General features: G+C 45.5%; 1 long non-coding RNA gene and 1 pseudogene across 1 annotated transcript; one reads left to right on the plus strand and one right to left on the minus strand.

The window, feature by feature from the left end:
• Positions 1-558: 558 nt before the first annotated feature.
• LOC101759837 lies at positions 559-10,372 on the minus strand (annotated as a pseudogene).
• Positions 10,373-13,361: 2,989 nt separating this feature from the next.
• LOC101760498 lies at positions 13,362-14,588 on the plus strand. Its single transcript, XR_214795.3, has 3 exons — positions 13,362-13,532; positions 13,918-14,010; positions 14,113-14,588. It is a non-coding gene; the product is annotated as an uncharacterized LOC101760498 (long non-coding RNA).
• Positions 14,589-18,068: the final 3,480 nt, after the last annotated feature.

Genomic DNA, 18,068 nt, shown 5'->3' on the forward strand with positions numbered 1-18,068 from the left:
CAGTCGGGGACATTCCTCGCGTAGAAAGTTGGTCGTTTATTAGACCAACGCCACGACACAAAAGGCTGGCGGTACGACGCTAAAGGCCTTCACCCAGTCCAATTTTGCCACCATGCGTATACTGTAATAGAGTTCTGGGACGGGAAAAAGAAGAGAGCAGGCGATTGTGACTGTCCAACCGCTAGCTATACCGGAAAGAGCCAAGGATTTTTTTTTTATTCAGCAGCCCGGACTTCCATTCCAAACACGCAACACCACTTCTCTTCTCTTCTCTTCTCCGTCGAGAACTCCACCACCTGAGAACGCTCATTTCATGAGCCATTATTCAGTTAAGTCACGCGAACGACACAATCGCCTCGTCTTAGACACCGAATACTCCCTCCATCCTCAAATATAAGGCGCAGCGTTCCATTTGAAATTTTGGGTTAGCGCTCTCGCTGACTACTGTGCCTGCAATTTGGAACGGAAGGAATATTATAACCGAAAGAAACGAGACTCAGCTGGCAAATTGTATGCAAGGCAGTGTGCACCCAAGAAGTTAAGTTGGGGACTGTTGGATAGATCTATCCACTTCATGTGATCATCATCAAACATAACAGGCTAGCACCCAAGGACGCAAGGTAGTAGGTGTTTTCCGGTTTCATGTTGCCACAGTACGCCCAGTACATAAAGCTGCACAACGAAAAGACGGGGCACCTCAATTACCACGAGAGGTGTTGCCAGTGCATACGGCGACCGAGGACGGAGGAGCCTGCTCCCCTAATTTGATGCTCATATGATCATAACACCTGGCAAAGGCATTACTCGGCCATGTTCTCCCTCTCCCCCCACCACAGCCCACATTGAATTCCGCCGTTTAAAACGGGGAGGATTGGGTGGTCCAGATTCAATCAGGGGACGCTCTTAAATTGCACCATGAGACCTTGGCAGGGGATGGAATGAAACATCCAACGGCCGTGTTCGTTTCGAGTCTGTTTCTGCTTAACAGAAAAGAATTCAAGCCGCATGGACGCTCAAGCAACCTACTGCAAACATAGCACGGAAGAAGATGCTACAGAGAGGACGAAGCGTGGTAAGTCGGTGAGGCAATTCTTCTGGCTGCTACCCCCAAGCTCCTATACAAAACTGTGCCCACAGTTCTTCAGCCTTCACATCTCAAGTGCCTGAAAAAAGGTTGGTAGAATGCCAATGAGCTTGTGTGCGACAAAGAAATCTGCAGTGCAGGGTTATATATATGACAACTGAGCTAAAAAAAACAAACAGACAGGGACATTTTTCAACTAAGGACAAACAGGAACATAGGGGAAGATATCCAGCGACAGTAGCGGTTAGGATCAAATTGCTCGTGACCAATTCATTGGGAACTGCAATCAAAGATTCAGCAATTCAGGGAAAACAGATAAGGGAAGGCGTACCGGGGCAGCCCGCATCCACCTCCCACCCATCCAGTCGCAGTGTAATCTCAGCTGTCCATGCTCGAATTCCAACTCTTCCCTCCAACGCTTGAAGTAGACCATGTACTTCTGGTTGCTGATAACCTTGGATACCACGCCGACCCACCATGCATCGTTGCAGAAGGCATCAACCTCATCAAGTAACTTGAATCCATCAACAACAGGGATATGTGGAGGTGGTGGTCTAATGTGCCGCGATTCTACAGCTTCTGTCAAAGGTTTGGTCTCATCGTCGGCCTTCAGTGTAGCATATTCCACCACAAACTTGCTGCCAGCGGATTTAAGAACAGTTGCCTCAAACCAAGCTCCATGAAAACCTTCATCGTCGCTGCTGACTTCAACCTTGGCGCCTTGTTTAAATTTTGCTTTCAATGTATTCTGAAAAAGACAGCCAAAGGGCATAAAAAACAAATTGGTTAGTTAGGCACATTAGCAGTTAAAAAGGTATACATACAGCTGTGCATATCACTATTATGAGCTTGTAACTTGTAGTTTCAGAACATACAGGAGCGCAGATACTTTATAGATTACCCACCCTAAGAGGAGCATCCTATTCCTACCAATAACTTTGATCGGCACTTAGAACACAATCAAAGAACAGAACCACCATCGTGTAAATTTTGCTTTCAGTACATTATAAAGAAAGGCATAAAAAATAATTTGGTAGGTAATTAGCAATTACAAGGCATAACGCACATCAGCACATCATCAGCATTATGAGCTTGCAATCTATCTTGCACTTGCTGTTTCAGAAATCAGAACATACTGGGAAACGTATTATGCTCCAAATTCACCAACATAAGAAGGGCTTCCTAAGATATCATCGAGTTTTGCTGCTATTCAAATCATCAACAGTTAGTCGGTTATAGATCACAAGTTTGAATTCAAACAGTACAAAGTCCACAAGCAGTTTTATGTACCTACCATGGATATGGCTAAAAACATCTTTCCTCCTTTCCTTTTTAATTCTGGCAATAAGCTATATCAATTGCTGGCAGCTGCCTCTCCTAATAAACAGCTGCCCACATTGAGACTGGAGTAAAGATAACCATACATCTGCATGGGTTAGAATTAGATGATGATTTTTTAAATTCTTCTCCAGTCATAGCCTGATCATCACCAATGAGGAGATTGGAAGTAATGCAGGTCTTTTTAGCTGTTAAATCTACAGGAGCTGCCTTTTAAAAGAGAGTTAAAAAATAATGGAGAGCAGCTGACATTTCCATAGGGTGGAAAAACTTCTGTTGTATGTTCCAATTAAAAATTGGCTTAAAAATTCTTGATGTCTTATCAGATGCCATTTAGATGACAAAATGCCACTTAGATGGCATCAAACTAGCATACTGAATAGCAAGAAAATTACGTATCAGGGCTCAACAGATATTGCTATGTGCTATTCTTCCACAATAGGGAAAATGTGTGCTAGGGTAATATACAGCTGAGAGTTTGTAGGCTGCTTATATTTGGAACCATAAGACCTGAAGGAACAACTGTCTAAATTGGTGTAGCAATCAGCCACAGATAAATAGCAGACAATGCGGTTCCCATTCTCCATAAACCAACACCACTTGAGACAATGTAGAAGTTTTCAACTCTGAACCAACATGCTTTGAGTAACGGAAGACTATTGGTGCGAAAGCAACTTTAGCATTCAAATAAAAAATGTAGAGGCTTTGTTCTTAGCTCGCAGAAAGTGCCTGGTAATCTCAAGATAAGGAGCAACATGATATAGACATCCAAGGAGAAAAACTCATGGTGATCGATTAATCATATGTAAGAAAATAAAAGCCGAGAACTAATGGGACTAAATGTTCTTAATATTACATCTTTTGTACAAAAGTGAAAGGACAAGAACCAGATAATGCTTTAGAATGAAACAAAACAATTAACTTCCTCGTGACCATACAGTGCAGGACATCAAATTCCAAGGCAAGAGCAATATGTTAAGAGATTACATTATACAACATATTCCCATCTATATTAAAGCCATAACAGAGTTTGGATTATCTTAACTAAGAACTTTTGGGTCTGGTGGGCATTCTTCTCCCTTTTAATATGTATACTTATGTACTTACTAAAAAGTGAAAGAAACTAACCCACAATAAATAACAATTCAGGGTGTGACTTGAAGCAACGAAGTGAATTCCTAAAATGCTAAGGACCTGCCAGTTTTACGTTATTCTTTGAGTTCCGACTTCCGAGAGAACCAAGTCATACAAACGAAACAGAATGCAAGCAACATTTGCTTGCAAAATATGCCTAAGCAAGAAATCCAAACAACAGATACATGCTAAGAGTCTATGATTGGTCATTCTAATTGCAGAAATCATGGTACTTCATTAACATTGTCAAGTAATGAAGCTGAAAGTTCCAGAGAAGAGAGAAAGGAGGAAGTTAAGTGTATTAAATCCTTGTGTCGCTAAAAAGCAGATATTGTGGCTGTGAAATGTACAAGAACGTTAGGCAATATTTAACCATACAAAACTTGATGGAGTATATCTTAGATCTTATAACAAAGTAACATTTGAAGGAAACTGTGGAACTGGCCAACTGCCTACAGATAGAACAGAAGCTTCAAGGTTGTAACATCTACTTCCATTTTAATATGGCAAAAGAACAGCATCTGCATCAGAAATAGTGCAAGTTCATATGCACCAATTCATCAATCATTACTTAAAAACATCTAACACACATTGCAGGCAATAGTTAAAAATCTCATATGTTTATAAAAATATATATAAATTTCAGAGGTCATATTTGTAATTAGTTAAAATAAGAGCAAGGCAACCCCAGGAAGTTTGGACAAAAACAAATTCAAGTTTAACAAATATTTGAAAGAAATACAGATTCTTGAGAGATTTGTGCGGACCTGTGATTCCTGTTTCCATTGACCATCAACCCAGTCACATCGAAGCCTCAGTAATTTCTGGCTCAACTGAACTTCCACCCCCAAATGTGCCGGCTTAAATGTGTATTTTAATTCTGGATGAACATCAGTAATCACCCCCAGCCACCAGCCACCGCCTCGGAATGCTTCAACCTCATCATTGATGCAGAAATGAATAGCTGATGCTTGTGGTGGGCAAGGCCTGACATGCTTCACATCAACAATCTCCTCCGACAACGCAATACCATCACTCTTTGAAACAGTGTACTCCACTAAGAGGTTGTTCTTCCAGATAGTCTTTGCCACAACTGCAGGTAACCAAGCAACAACAGAATCATCTTCCAACTTGGAAACTTCGATTTGCATTCCTTTTGTGTATGGCATTGTCTTGGGTATCTCCTAGCAGGCAAAGAGCAGTGGTTTAGCACTCAATGAACAGCCCAATGAAGGGGGAGGAAACATTATACAGGTCACAGAAAAGAAAATAATAACAAGATCTAATCTACCATGGTCAACACAATGGAGGGAAAAATACAGGTGCTGAAGCCCACTGATTTACGTTAGCAGTCAAAGAAGGAAATTGGTTTAATGTAAATGACCTAACTTCTAACCAACAATGTTAGGCAGTCAAAAGCTACTAGGAAGTCTGACAGCATCTATCTCTAGCATACATACTATCAAGCAGAAATATAAATTCCTTCGGAGATTTCTGTTTCCAACAGAAAGGATTTGTAACATCATTAGGAAATTGAGGGTTCACTACTTCTTCAATAGTTTTGAGCATTTTAATTTGATGAAGCTCAGAAACTATACAAAAGAAAATGTTACAGATAACTAAAACCCCCCATGAGTATGAAGGGGCTCAGCTTTCCTGGTTCAGATCGGCTAGTATCACTTCATTGCAGCACAATCCATCTCTAATTGAACACATTCAGCGCATCCAAATAGCTTGCTTTGGTAACTCAACTCGATAAAAAAAATCTGATGACCGGCAATCTTCCAGCCTCCATGACCACAAGCACACTCACAAGTTCTATATCATGCAACACCCTGAAACCTTCTCTAAGACTCTAACTGCTGAATTACTCGAGCTAATATAGATACAACAATGAGCATATCGCATAGGCTATAGCACTCATCTCTATCTGTTCCAATGTGCAAAGGCTTTCAAACCAATCCAAGGATCCACAATCCTCTCACACTCTGAAGTCACCATACAACAACGTTTGGGATTGCCGTTTCTAACCCTAACATGAAATCATTTGGAATACCGGAAGAGGGACGGATTTTTTTCATGGATATAACGGAAGAGGGACGAAATTTTCTTCATGGATTACTAGCTTATCGGAAGTTGGAAACCCTTACTACCATGCTATCGGGGGAGCACCACTCGCCGTCGGCCCACTCGAGGTGGGGTCGGATGTCCGTGGCGTCGAACTCCATGACCTCCCTGGTCTCCGGGAAGCACACCTTCACCTTCCCGGCCCCGTCCGCGCCCCCGAGGGCGACCCCGAGCCACCAGGCGTCGTCGTGGAGCGCGTCGACGGAGGCGTGCACCGCGGGCGCCTCCCCCGACGCGGGCGCCCGGAGCGGCGGCGGGCGCGGGCGGAGACTCCGCGCCGGCACGGCCTCCCGGAGCTTGCGGTCGGAGTCCTCGGACTCGAGCAGGGCGTCGTACTCGACGGTGTAGCCGCGGGGCTTGGTGCTGGGCCCCACGACGACGGCCGCGAAGTAGGCCCCGCGCAGGCCGGGCTCGTCCGGGAGTACCTCCACGGGATCCCCCGGACTGAACGCCTCAGCCGTCTGCGGCGACGCCGCGTCGCGGCGGCGGGGCGTTCGCGGCGGCCGCATTGGCGCAGCGGTGGTGAGAGCGGCGGAGGGGGAGGGGAAGGTGGAGGTGGGCTGGAGACCTTGGAGTGAACTGCGCGAGACCGGAAGAGAGAGCACAGCGGCGAAGAGCACGTGACAGGGTTCCTACGGCCCGGGTAGAAGCTATCCGCCGTTGGATCTGACACCGTGACACGTGGGCGGTCAGATCACTGCAGGATTCGTTATTTTTATTTTTTTAGTGCTGGTCACTGTCGATCTTTCAAAATTCTTTTGTAACAAATTCCAAATGTGACTTCTGAAAACAGGAATGAACATCGTATTGTCACCGTGGAGTACCAATCCATTGATACAGTTTTATTACTTTTCGGTTAAGCTTGACTTTTCCAAATTAAAATACATTTTCTATAAAATGAATGAGTACATTACAAGGAAACAATTCAGTTCCCACAGAATTTGGAAAACAATCCCGTGGCATGATCATCTTTTCACAATTTTCGCTCCAAAAATGAGCAGATTTGATGTGAAACAGAAACTTTTTGGACGCAACCAGCAGGTTTGCAAAAGCCATAAACCATTTTCGATCCATAGCAAGGTCATGCGGTCTTTGGCAATCAAACCAAGTACAGACCTGCTCAAGAAACTCTGACAGGCGCAGCAACTGAGGGAGCAACGGCAATGCCTGTTCTGCGTTTTGCTCCCGCACATCACTAAATCAATCATTGTAAGATGAGGTACTCACCGACAGCCCAAGACGCTGGACGAAGGGTTCAACTATTGGACGAACTTGATCGGCCAGAGCTTGGGCCTCTGCAGGTGTGCACGCATACCCCTTGCTTAAGATCCCGACATCCAGATCGGGAAGATGGCTTTTCAGCACTCCAAGAGCATGGAAAGCGGCCATCACAGCACCTCGGGGCAGTTCGGCTTCAACGCAGGACATCTGCTCGTCCAAATCCACAAGCTTCTTTTTCAGGTCTTCAATCTCCTTGTCCTTCAGCTCCAGTCTTTGTTGAAGGCTTGCCTGCTTGTCCATCATCTCCCGAAGGTGCTGTGCGTCGGCTGTAAACCAAAACAAGGGTAAGAGGATGAAAGAGACTCTGGAAATCATGATCCGAAGAATTAAAGCACCAACCTTCAGAGGCTGCTCGGAGTTTGGCCACCTGTCCCTCCAATTCCTTGGCCTTAGTCACTGAATGATCTAGTTGAGACTGGGCTTTAAGCCATTGCTCTCGGCAACCTTTCAGCTCTTCGATTATGACATCCAAGGGAGTGAGCGGGGATTTGGCTGGGGACTTGCTGCATGTCTCTGCCTCAGGAACGGGTGTGGTGGCAGTATTCTGTACTGCCTCATTCTTCTCGGCATCGGATTCACAAGTAGGGGGCGAGACGGTAGCATCTGGGGCAGCTGCGGGCCTGAAATCACAACTCACTGATTCATTCATTGGAAGAGACAGCTTCAGAATGACTTTCCTCCTGTGAGCAGGTGCAGGAGTGGGCTCAGGTTGTGGAGCAGGTTTTGCCTGGCCAGAATTCTAACAGGTTTCAACGATTTAGCAAGAGCAAAATTTTCAAACAAACGCTCGAACATTATCATCAGTGGTACCTGGTCATCTGGACGAGAAGCATCTCTGAGCGGGCGCTTTTCAATGTCTGGATATATCTCCTTGGAAGACGACTCATGACGATTGTTTTCTTCAGATGGCCCAAGCTTGGAAGACTTGTGTTTCTTCGTTAGGCTTGCAGCAGGGTCAGGCGGTCCATCAACTCGAGTTTTCCTCTTCTTTACTGAAGCAGCACTCGGAGGACGAGGACCGGATTCTGGAGTAGTGCTCTTCTCAGAGAGAAAAAGAAAAGAAGTAAAGTGTATTGTATTTTTGTGTCAATGAAGCAGATATTGTGGCTGTGAAATGTGCAAGAACTAAAAAATTCCAGACAAGCAATAGTGGAATATATGTTAAGATCTTAACAAAGTCACATTTGAAGGAAACTGTGGTAAGTGGCGAACTAACTACAGATTGAAGGTTGTAACATCTACTTCCATTTTAATATGTCAAAAGAACAGCACCTGCATCAGCAATAGTGCAAAGCTCACATGCACCAATTTATCAATCGTTACCACACATTGCAGCCAATAGTTAAAATCTCAAATGCTAACAAAAAATGTAAACTTCAGAAGTCAAGTTTGTAATTAGTTAAAACAAGAAGTATGGACAATAGGTGGACCTAATTTAAGTTTAACAAGTATTTGAAAGAAATATTGATTCTTGGGAGATTTGTGCGGACCTGTGATTTTTGTTTCCATACACCATCAACCCAGTCATATTGAAGCCTCAGTAATTTCTGGCTCAACTGAATTTCCACCCCTGAATGTGCCGACTTAAATGTGTATTTTAATCCTGGATGAACATCAGTAATCACCCCGAGCCACCAGCCACCACCTTGGAATGCTTCAACGTCATCATTGATGCAGAAACTAATAGCTGATGCTTGGGGTAGGCAAGGCCTTACGTGCTTCACATCAACAATCTCAGAGAATGCAGTGCCATCACTCTTTGAAATAGTGTACTCCACTAAGAGGTAGTTCTTCCAGAAAATCTTTGCAACAAGTGCAGGAAACCAAGCAACAACAGAACTATCTTTCAACTTGGAAACTTTGATTTTCATTCCTTTCGTGTACGCAATTGCCTTGGGTATTGCCTAGCAGACAAAGAGTGGTGGTTTAGCGCTCATTAAACAGCCCAAAGGAGCGGGAAGAAACATTATACAGGTTACACAAAGAAAAAAAATATAGGAAGAGCTAATCTACCATGATCATGAAAAAATACACATGTTGAATCCTATAAATTTATGTTAGCAATCAAGGAAGGAACTCATATTATCATAAATGACCTTACTTCTAAGCAACAATGTAAAGCAGTGAAACCGTACTAGGAAGGACAACAGCATATATCTCTAACATATCTACCATCTAGCGGAAATAGAAACTCGTTCAAGGGTTTAAGTTTACAACATAAAGCGTTCATAACGTCATTAGAAATTGAGGGCTTAAAACTTCAATAGTTTTGAGCATGCCGACTTGATGAGGAATAGAAACTAGAAAGAAAAAACAACTGCAGATTACTAAACCCCGAATGAATATCAAGGGGCTCAAATGCTTTCCTGGTTCAGATCAACTAGTATCACTTCATTCCAGCACGATCCATCTCTAATCGAACATATGCAACGCAACCAGGTAGCTTTCTTTGGTAACTCAACTTAATAAAAAAAACCTGTTGACTGTCAATCTTGCAGCCAGCAGGGCCACAAGCACACTAACTCGAAGTTCCATATCCTGCAACATCCTGAACCCTTCTCTAACTCCTAAATTACTCAAGCTAATATAGATAGAGATCCATCAGTTACAACAATAGGTAACAATCCATATCGCATAGATCATAGCATTCATCCTTATGCATTCCAATGTCCAAGGGTCCACAATGTTCTCACTCTGAAGCCGCCAACCAGCAATATATGGGATCGCCATTTCTAACCCCAACAATGAAATCACATAGACTGACGGAAAAGGACGGAATTTTTCACGGATTAGTGGCTCGTGGAAAGATGGAAACCCTTACTACCATGATATTGTGGGAGCACCACGAGCCGGCGACCCACTCGAGGTGGGGTCGGACGTCAGAGGCGTCGAACTCCATGACCTCCCGGGTCTCCGGGAAGCACACCCTGACCTTCCCGGCCACGTCCGCGCCGCCGAGGGCGACCCCAAGGCCCAAGCCACCAGGCTTCGCCGAGGAGCGCGTCGACGGTGGCGTGCTCCGCGGGCGCCTCCCTCGCGGCGGGCGCGGGCGGAGGGTCCGCGCAGGCACGGCCTCCCGGAGTGGGCGGTCGGAGCCCTCGGGCTCGAAGACGGCGTCGTACTGGATGGTGTAGCCGCGGGGCTTGGTGCTGGGCCTCACGACGCCGGCCGGGAAGTGGGCCCCGCGCAGGCCGGGCTCGTCGGGGAGCACCTCCACGGGGTTCCCCGGGTTGAACACCTCGTCCGGCTCTGGCGGCACCGTGAGGTGACTGAGGTCCGTGAAAAGGTTGCCGTGGCGTGGCGTTCGCAGTCGCAGCGGCCGCATTGGCGCAGCGGTGGTGGGTGCCCGGCGGAGGTGGAGGGGAGGTGGCGGAACTGGAGGGGACTGCACGAGCACGAGACTGGAACTGGAAGAGAGCCAAGCGGGTGACCGGTGAGCACCTGAGGGGCAACCACAACGTTTTTTTCAAACCAGTCCATATAATTGGGGTCCACATGCAGTCCATAGTTGTAGAAAGAATCATCTACCCTCACTTCTCACTTTTGATTGGGTAGCTCATAGTACTATAGGTGATTTTTGTTATTTCCTTCGTATGGACTACTCATATAAAGGTACTAGGTGGTTAAATGGAATATAATATTGCCTATGGACTACTTTCCTACCACATTATGGTCGCCCTGAGCGGTGAAGACTGAAGCGCACGTGATAAGCGAACTGCAAGCCTCGGTAGCACCGGTGGCCTTTAGCCTCGGTAGCACCGGTGGCCTTTAGGGGAAATCATGGGTTGGATCCGATGAATTCTGGTGGATTTTCCAGCATTTATTTCTGAGTTGTGTAGGTACATACGCGTGTGCGTTTAGTGGTAATGCACGTTTTCAGAGCAGTAGTCTACCCAATCTTTTCTCTAACGTGTATATGAACGCGCACGCATGTACGTACGTACGGTGTAAGTGTGGTATGTGAGATTGTGTGTTCTATATATGTACCCTCTAAAAAGAAGAGCACATCCTATAGCCTGGGGAGAGCTATCCGCCGTTGGATTTATAGCCTGGGGAGAGCTATCCGCCGTTGGATTTGCCGTGTGGACGATCAGTGACCGCATGATCCAATAATTATCACGGTGGAACATAAAGTTAAAAGAAAATTGATCTTTTTTTCAAATCGCACAGTGCATACGCTCACATACATGCACGTAGACTCATCTCTACGAACACACGCACGCACTCCTACCCATATGAGCACCTTCGAAAGACTGAGCCAACAAATCCTCAATATTGACGAAGTCACCATTAGCGTTTCACTATCAACAGACACATTATCTACCACTAAAAGAGTACTATCACCATGCTAAGTTAAGAACTCGAACTCGAGTGAGCAGGTTACCAGCTGAGCTACCCTCGGTTCGAAAAATGGATAAATTTGGCTATAAAAGATGGCAGTTAGTTAGCGTTAATTTGCTTGACTGCTCCTCTCACGGATCTGTTTTAAAAAGTAATGAAATGAACTTCATATTGGAATCATATCCTTTGTTTACGCTGCAAGCCTGTCAAGCATCATCAGTCTAGTATATGCATATCCATGGAGTAGTATATCCACGGACATGTATACGGTGATGGTCAATGGACTACTCCTTCATTCCAAATAATTATAGGTCATTTTGATATTTTTAGATGCATAATGTTTACTATGTATTTAAATATAGTCTATGTTTAGACGTATCCGGAAATGTCACAATTTAGGACGGAGGGTACTTACTTGGCACGGGCACAGCTGCCTTAAAAACTATATAAACAGAGGCTGGCCCGGTCTCTCTCAAAAAGGAGGGTCAGGCCTCTAGGCCGATTGCGTTTGGGCCTCAAATGAAAGGAACAGAAAAGAGAGAGAAACCCTCATCATCACTGAGAAAAAAGAAGCTAATCTAATTCCTAAGCTGACTTGACAAGAGCGACTCTAGCAGGCATCAACTGACGGGCCCAATGGCCATCAAATGTCACCATCCTGCATCAATGGGGCTTTGAATTTCACCGCCATGGATCCACCACACTCACATGGCATACAGCGCGCAGCTCAGCGCATCAGTGCTGTGGCCAGATGCAGACACGCATGACCTGAAGCCTAAGCAGCTAGCTTAGCTACACTTCTTGCATAGTTGCATATGCATGGTGTTGCAGGCTTGCAGCAGACAGCTACCAGCTGCTGGGAGAGACAGCGACAAGCTGAGCTGAGAGAGCAGTTGCTGCTTTGATTTGGTAATAGATGACTTGTAAATGTAAGTACATGTCGTGCTTATAGTTGTGGGTGGGCGTTTGTTTTCAGAAATCAGCTTTTCATACATGCCATCCTCTCGATCACGCAGAAGACCCAAGCAGTCAGTGCAATACTGAAAATGGAGCAAGTTAGACAAGAAACCGCTCTGTTTCTGCAGCATCTGCTGGCCATTGTAAACTGCAGTTTATTAACTAATCCCACAGGTATGGCTGCGACATTTCTGATCCCTCTCCTGAATCCAGGGTGTCGATCCTGAAGACCACATGCCCCCCGTTCCCCATGAGAAGAGAGATGGGCCGGGGGACATGATCTCTAGCTCCGCCTGCATTCATGGGGACTCAGCACGAAGACGACGACGCTAGCTAGCGTCTTCTGCATTATGGCGCTGTTCAGAAACTGCGTGCTCCTCCACGTGCACGCCATCAGATGGCTTCAGAGTTTGGAGCACTGCGAGTTCGAGCAATATACTAGCACTCCAAGCCTCCAGGTTTCAGCTCCCATGCACATCGGAGTTCGCGAGCTGACGACGAGCATTGGTTAACCCCGACAACGACCCAGCAGATGAAAAGGGGAAATATAATGCAGATATCTTTGTCGATCTAGAGGCTAGTGCGTGATCTTCACTACTAATTTGCTGCAGGAATGCATGCCTTGGGGGATTCCATGATCCAACTTGGTCGCTTTCCCTGATCATCTTCACAACAGCTAGTAGATGTCTTTTTTTTTATTCTTCATCACAAGCAAATTTCTATATAATCATATATCTGCATTTGGTGATTTTACAATTAAAGAAAAAAAATGCATAGGTGAACTGTGGTAGCTTGAGATCAGCCATTACTGAGTGCACCTGTCTGTACTATACATGATCTCCAACAACTTTTCAATATTCCGGCCCTCTATCACAGTTTCTTAAATAATTTACTGATGCAAATAAAAAAGAACTCGATCAAGACAAAATAAGAGGGAGATCAGAAAAGGACAGAGATTCCCCTCCTAGAGTGAGAGCCAGGCTAAAAGGCTTGGGACTTGGGAGCCACTTGTCCCTTGCTCCCAGTTCAAGGAGGCCCTCCGTATCAGCCCACCAGATATGCCACTACTCCCTGTTTGGAGTATAAATAATTGTGCATCCGAGTGAGGAGCGAGCAGCGAACTATAGTAGTGACTAGTGAGAGTGAGGATGTGTGGAGCCTGGCCTTCTCTCCTGTGCCACTGCTAGTAGCTACCAGTCCACACCAAGATCTATCTGCTGGAATCGATATCTGAATAACTTATATAGCCTCTCATCCCGATCAAGCGCAGGTGATCTTCATTTCTCATGGATGTTACTCCGAAAAACTTGCATTGCTTATTTCAATTCTTTCATGCAGCTGCTGCTCTTGTTTGCACTGCACACTGACCAATAGTTTTTGCTGCTCTCTCCTTCTCATCATATCTACTCTCTCAGTGTTTCTCTAAACTATTTGTAAGTTCTCCTAACAAGATCGACAAGCCTTTACTGGACCTTTGAGATGTGTTACTGGACATCAATAGTCTCCAGACCCTGTTTGTCTTCTAGATCTCCCCTAGCTACTTGGTCACTCCTTGCTTTCTCTCTTTGATTCCTCTTGCTTCCGACATATCTCATCTTTTGGAAACTAGTGTGCAGTACTGATGATGATCATTAATGTCCTTGTTTTTCCTGCAGATCCCTGATCCCGAGCTGCCCAACGTCATGGTGAAGGATGACCCTTTGGATAACGAAAACCCTAGATCTCACACTGCTAACAACATCCATGTCGTAAGTGTATTGCTATCGTTACTTTTGAGAATCGAAAGAGAATATATACACATACAGTTCTTTGCAGTGATATGTCTATTGGTTTCCACATATTATTTCCAGGATAACAAGAGGGAAGAAATGTCCATCATGGTCTCATCAGTCAATGATCAGTACAAAACGGCGGCGCTCGACTTCCAGAAAGACAAAACTACTACCGATCGACCCCGACTGCAAGGACAAGCTAGTGTTCGCGTGGCCACTCCCACATAGCCTATGAACCGGTGCTATCCCGTTTGAGCTTTTCATTTCACGGAACCTCTCCTCTCTGGCATTTTCTGGTTCCTCATGCCAGAATTAGTATTCTTGACCTTGTAAGGCCTCTTCTTGACCTTGTAAGGCCCTCCCTCTACGTCTGGCACCTCCTAGCACCTCCTTCTCGCTTCTTTCTTGCTGCCCATGAAACCAGTCTCACCATTGCTGTGTTAGCCGGGCTCTCGCAACCACCTATCTCCTGCTCCCTTCTATCCCTCCTGAGCTAGCTTATCCATGTAATATAACCATGCTTGATTTATATAAAGCGCTGGGTTTATTTAATATGACGATGATTATTACATTTCTACTTTGTAAGAGTAGTCCACTTTGCCTTTTTTTTTCATGGAGATGCGATGCAAAAACATATGCAATGACCACTTGTACTCCCTTTGCTTTAGTTAAAAAATAATAGAGTTGAGAGATGCCAATTGTACTAAAAAGAAGCAATAAGTCTCGATCGTTGCAATACAATGACACCAAAGGGCGGCAACGAAAACTATATAGCAAAGCAAACAACCACACACCAAATAATTTAACAACAAGAGGCAGATGGCTGAAACCAACGACAATGCATGCCAAAATGCATTGTCATGTCTTTGCCCTGCACCGAAATGCATGTGTTTTTGTTTTTGTTTTTTCGAAAAGCTTGCGGGAGCACAGCTATGACATTTAAGACGAAGAAGCAAGCATTGTTCTTACACGGTCGATATTACATAAATTAGATTAGAGACCACTCTTGCGCATAAAAAGATACTTCCTCCATTTCGTTCCAAATTGTAGGTCATTTTAACTTTTTCAGTTCATAAATATTATTATGAGTGTATGCCTAGATGCATAACAATATATATATAAATCTAGAAGAGTCAAAACGACCCTAAATTTGGAACGGAGGGAGTACATGAATCGTGAAATTGGACTAGAGGAAACTCAGGACCTCCACAGGCCACTTTGCGAATGTTTATCGCTAGCTGCTTTGATCTCTTGTTCGACCTGCATAGCGTTCATTTGCTTCTGCGCACCGAATCGAAGTGCATGCGCTGGTCTAGTTATCAAAGCATAGCTAGCAAACGTTTTGCGAGATGATCTGAGATGCTTATATAGTTGGAATTAATGGTTGGGCGAATTGAATATTCATTCATTCATTTGCCAGAGAAGTGGAGATGCACGTACGTATTAGCTGCAGGTATGCATGCCATGTCTTTCGTGTAGCTTTATCAGGGCAGGCATCCGGCCACTTGGCAAACGGTACGGTGGTCCGACCGGTCCTCTCGATCTCGTGCAGCAAAATCACTGCATGTGGCTTTCCTGCTAGCAGCTGCATGCCCTGGGAAGAAACATGCATGCTGCATGCATGTGGCTGCCAATGCATGCGATCGACGCTCAATTATTTGGTAGGCTTTATTTGCTGCAGTGCATGCAGGCCCGTCCAGCTCGCTGAGCCCGGGCCCTGGTCATGCAATGCAGGACCCATCGGCACGCAACGCACAAAACTCAGTTGGTACGTGCATGGTAGCAGGCAGAGCTAGCATGCGCTTCTTGGATGCTTGCCACTGGCCTGGCTCTCGTTTAGTTTTGTTCATCGGTTCATCCACGGATTCGCGGTCGTGTCCAACTGCTGCCTGGTGTTGTAGTTGTACTGATCATAGAGATCAGATAGATTCCCTGCTCGCATGTTTGATCGATGCAGATGCGTGATGCCTGGCCTGCCTGCCGAGACTCACTGCATGCCCACTAGTGTTATTTGCTGCAAGCAACTCCCGTGTGTGCGTGCCTACGCGCCCATGCCCGTCTTTTCCATCGCTCGATCGATCACGAGTACACGTACGACACGTTTGCACACGCAATGCAAATATGCAATATAATGATATATCCCTGGCTATACCCTCGCTCTCTCGCTGCATCTGCAAGGCCTGAACTGTTCAGCATGTCGCGTATCGCCGTCGACATGTGCTCGTGCATGCGTCCATGCATGTGTACGTGCGCGCTAGCTAGCTCCATGCATGATCGCTCGACAACCGACAACTCGATCACATAGTACGTACACGTACAGTAGCCATCGCTTTCTTTACATGTAAGTAACTTTTTCGCAGGAATTCTTCGCGGTGGTACAGTGCCACTACTCGCTGTCCAGTCCAGTCATTCGTGCGCATGTGTTGCGCCGCTTGGAGTGTAGCGAGTAGCGACTGCTCCTACTGAGCTTCAGAGCTTGTGATCATGAGCCATGCATGACCCAGCTAGCGCCTATGGATGGGATGCGTGTGGCAGAGTTTTGGCACGTACGTGAATGTACTCCGGCTCCATGTAAAGCATTCGATCTTATTTGCTCACAGGTAACTTCTCTCACTTGTTTGTCCCCGAGTACTGATGATGAGTTCCTTTTTTTTTTTGAGTGGGTTACTGATGATGATTTGATTGAGCACCTCGCGGTAAAAATGAGCAGCAGGCCAATGGACATCTGGGCCACAACTCAAACATATGGGCCTTCCATTCGACATGTGCTTATTATATCCCCTTGCATTCATTTTACATGGGCCGTTTCACTGTTTCGACTATGCGCGCGCGTGGAATTTCTTTCTATCTAAAATCTTTCGCAATATCTGAGCTCCCTCGCTTTCAAATGTTTGAGACCAGTGAGATAATACATGGATAGTTGAGATAAGGTGTGGAACAACCCAACCAACAAAATTTTTATTAATGGGGATGAGTGAATCATTAGTTATTTTGAATCTCAAACTTTCAATGCATATTGATCTCATGAAGCGCGAGCCTATTATTGTTTTGACATTTTCAACACTGGCTCTGGTAGTTTCCACTGTTATAAGCTCTTCTGCCCTAAACTCACTTCGATGGGGACGTTGTTGGGTCACCCCCATCTTACCACCGCTTTGCTATAACCGCCTCAACCGCTAGCCACCAAACTGCCAAAGGCCTCCCTTTAGCCCGTTCCCTAGCAAGAGAAGCTGCCGTTTGTACAACCCTGTCCCCCTAATTCTAACGAGCACATGGCAGCGTAAGGAGTAAAAAAAATAAGGAGGAAGAAGAAAAGGCCAGTGTCGACAAGAGACGAAGTTGTGGCTCACCGACAACAAATGATGTGCGCCCGTAGATAATGTATAGTTGTCCCTTCATTTGGCATCCGTATTATTTTTTCTTCAGTGGATCCGTCATGCATTCCAACTAGCAACAAGGGATTGTAATTCACATTTTTGAAAAAATATATATCTCAAAATATCTAACTGAATAGATGTTTGTATGCTTTATCAACTCTTCAAAGTCAAAATGGGCATTCGCATTTTTCTTATAGGAAAATTGCGATATCTCACCACGTGCCACTTGTGTGCATGTTACAAACTCTACTATTTGATCATTAATGAAAATCGGTTTTCCCATCTCCTTTGGAGATGATGATTCCACGATGGTTACATGTATGTCACGCAAGTGCAGACCAACGACATGCATGTCTCCTACATACCGAGAGACGAGAATGAAGTAGTCCACTTCCACTACATAGCTAGTGGAGCAGCATGTCACGGCTGATGCCAGGTGCGTCTGCTACAGGCTGCAGTGTGCCGGTCCGAGCTGACAACGACAGTTAGATCGGACGGCTCTGATCTCTCGGCAGCAGTCCCGCGCGACCGATCGGCGCCGTCCGCCCGTTCGCGTTCGTTCGAATAAAGACGCGCGCGGAAGCCGCACGAGTGGGCCTGGCCTGTCTTATCCGGTCGCGGACGTCACCGTGCTGACCCCGCCCCCGCCCGCTGGGC

Source organism: Setaria italica, chromosome III, assembly GCF_000263155.2.
Source record: "Setaria italica strain Yugu1 chromosome III, Setaria_italica_v2.0, whole genome shotgun sequence".
NCBI lineage: Eukaryota > Viridiplantae > Streptophyta > Magnoliopsida > Poales > Poaceae > Setaria > Setaria italica.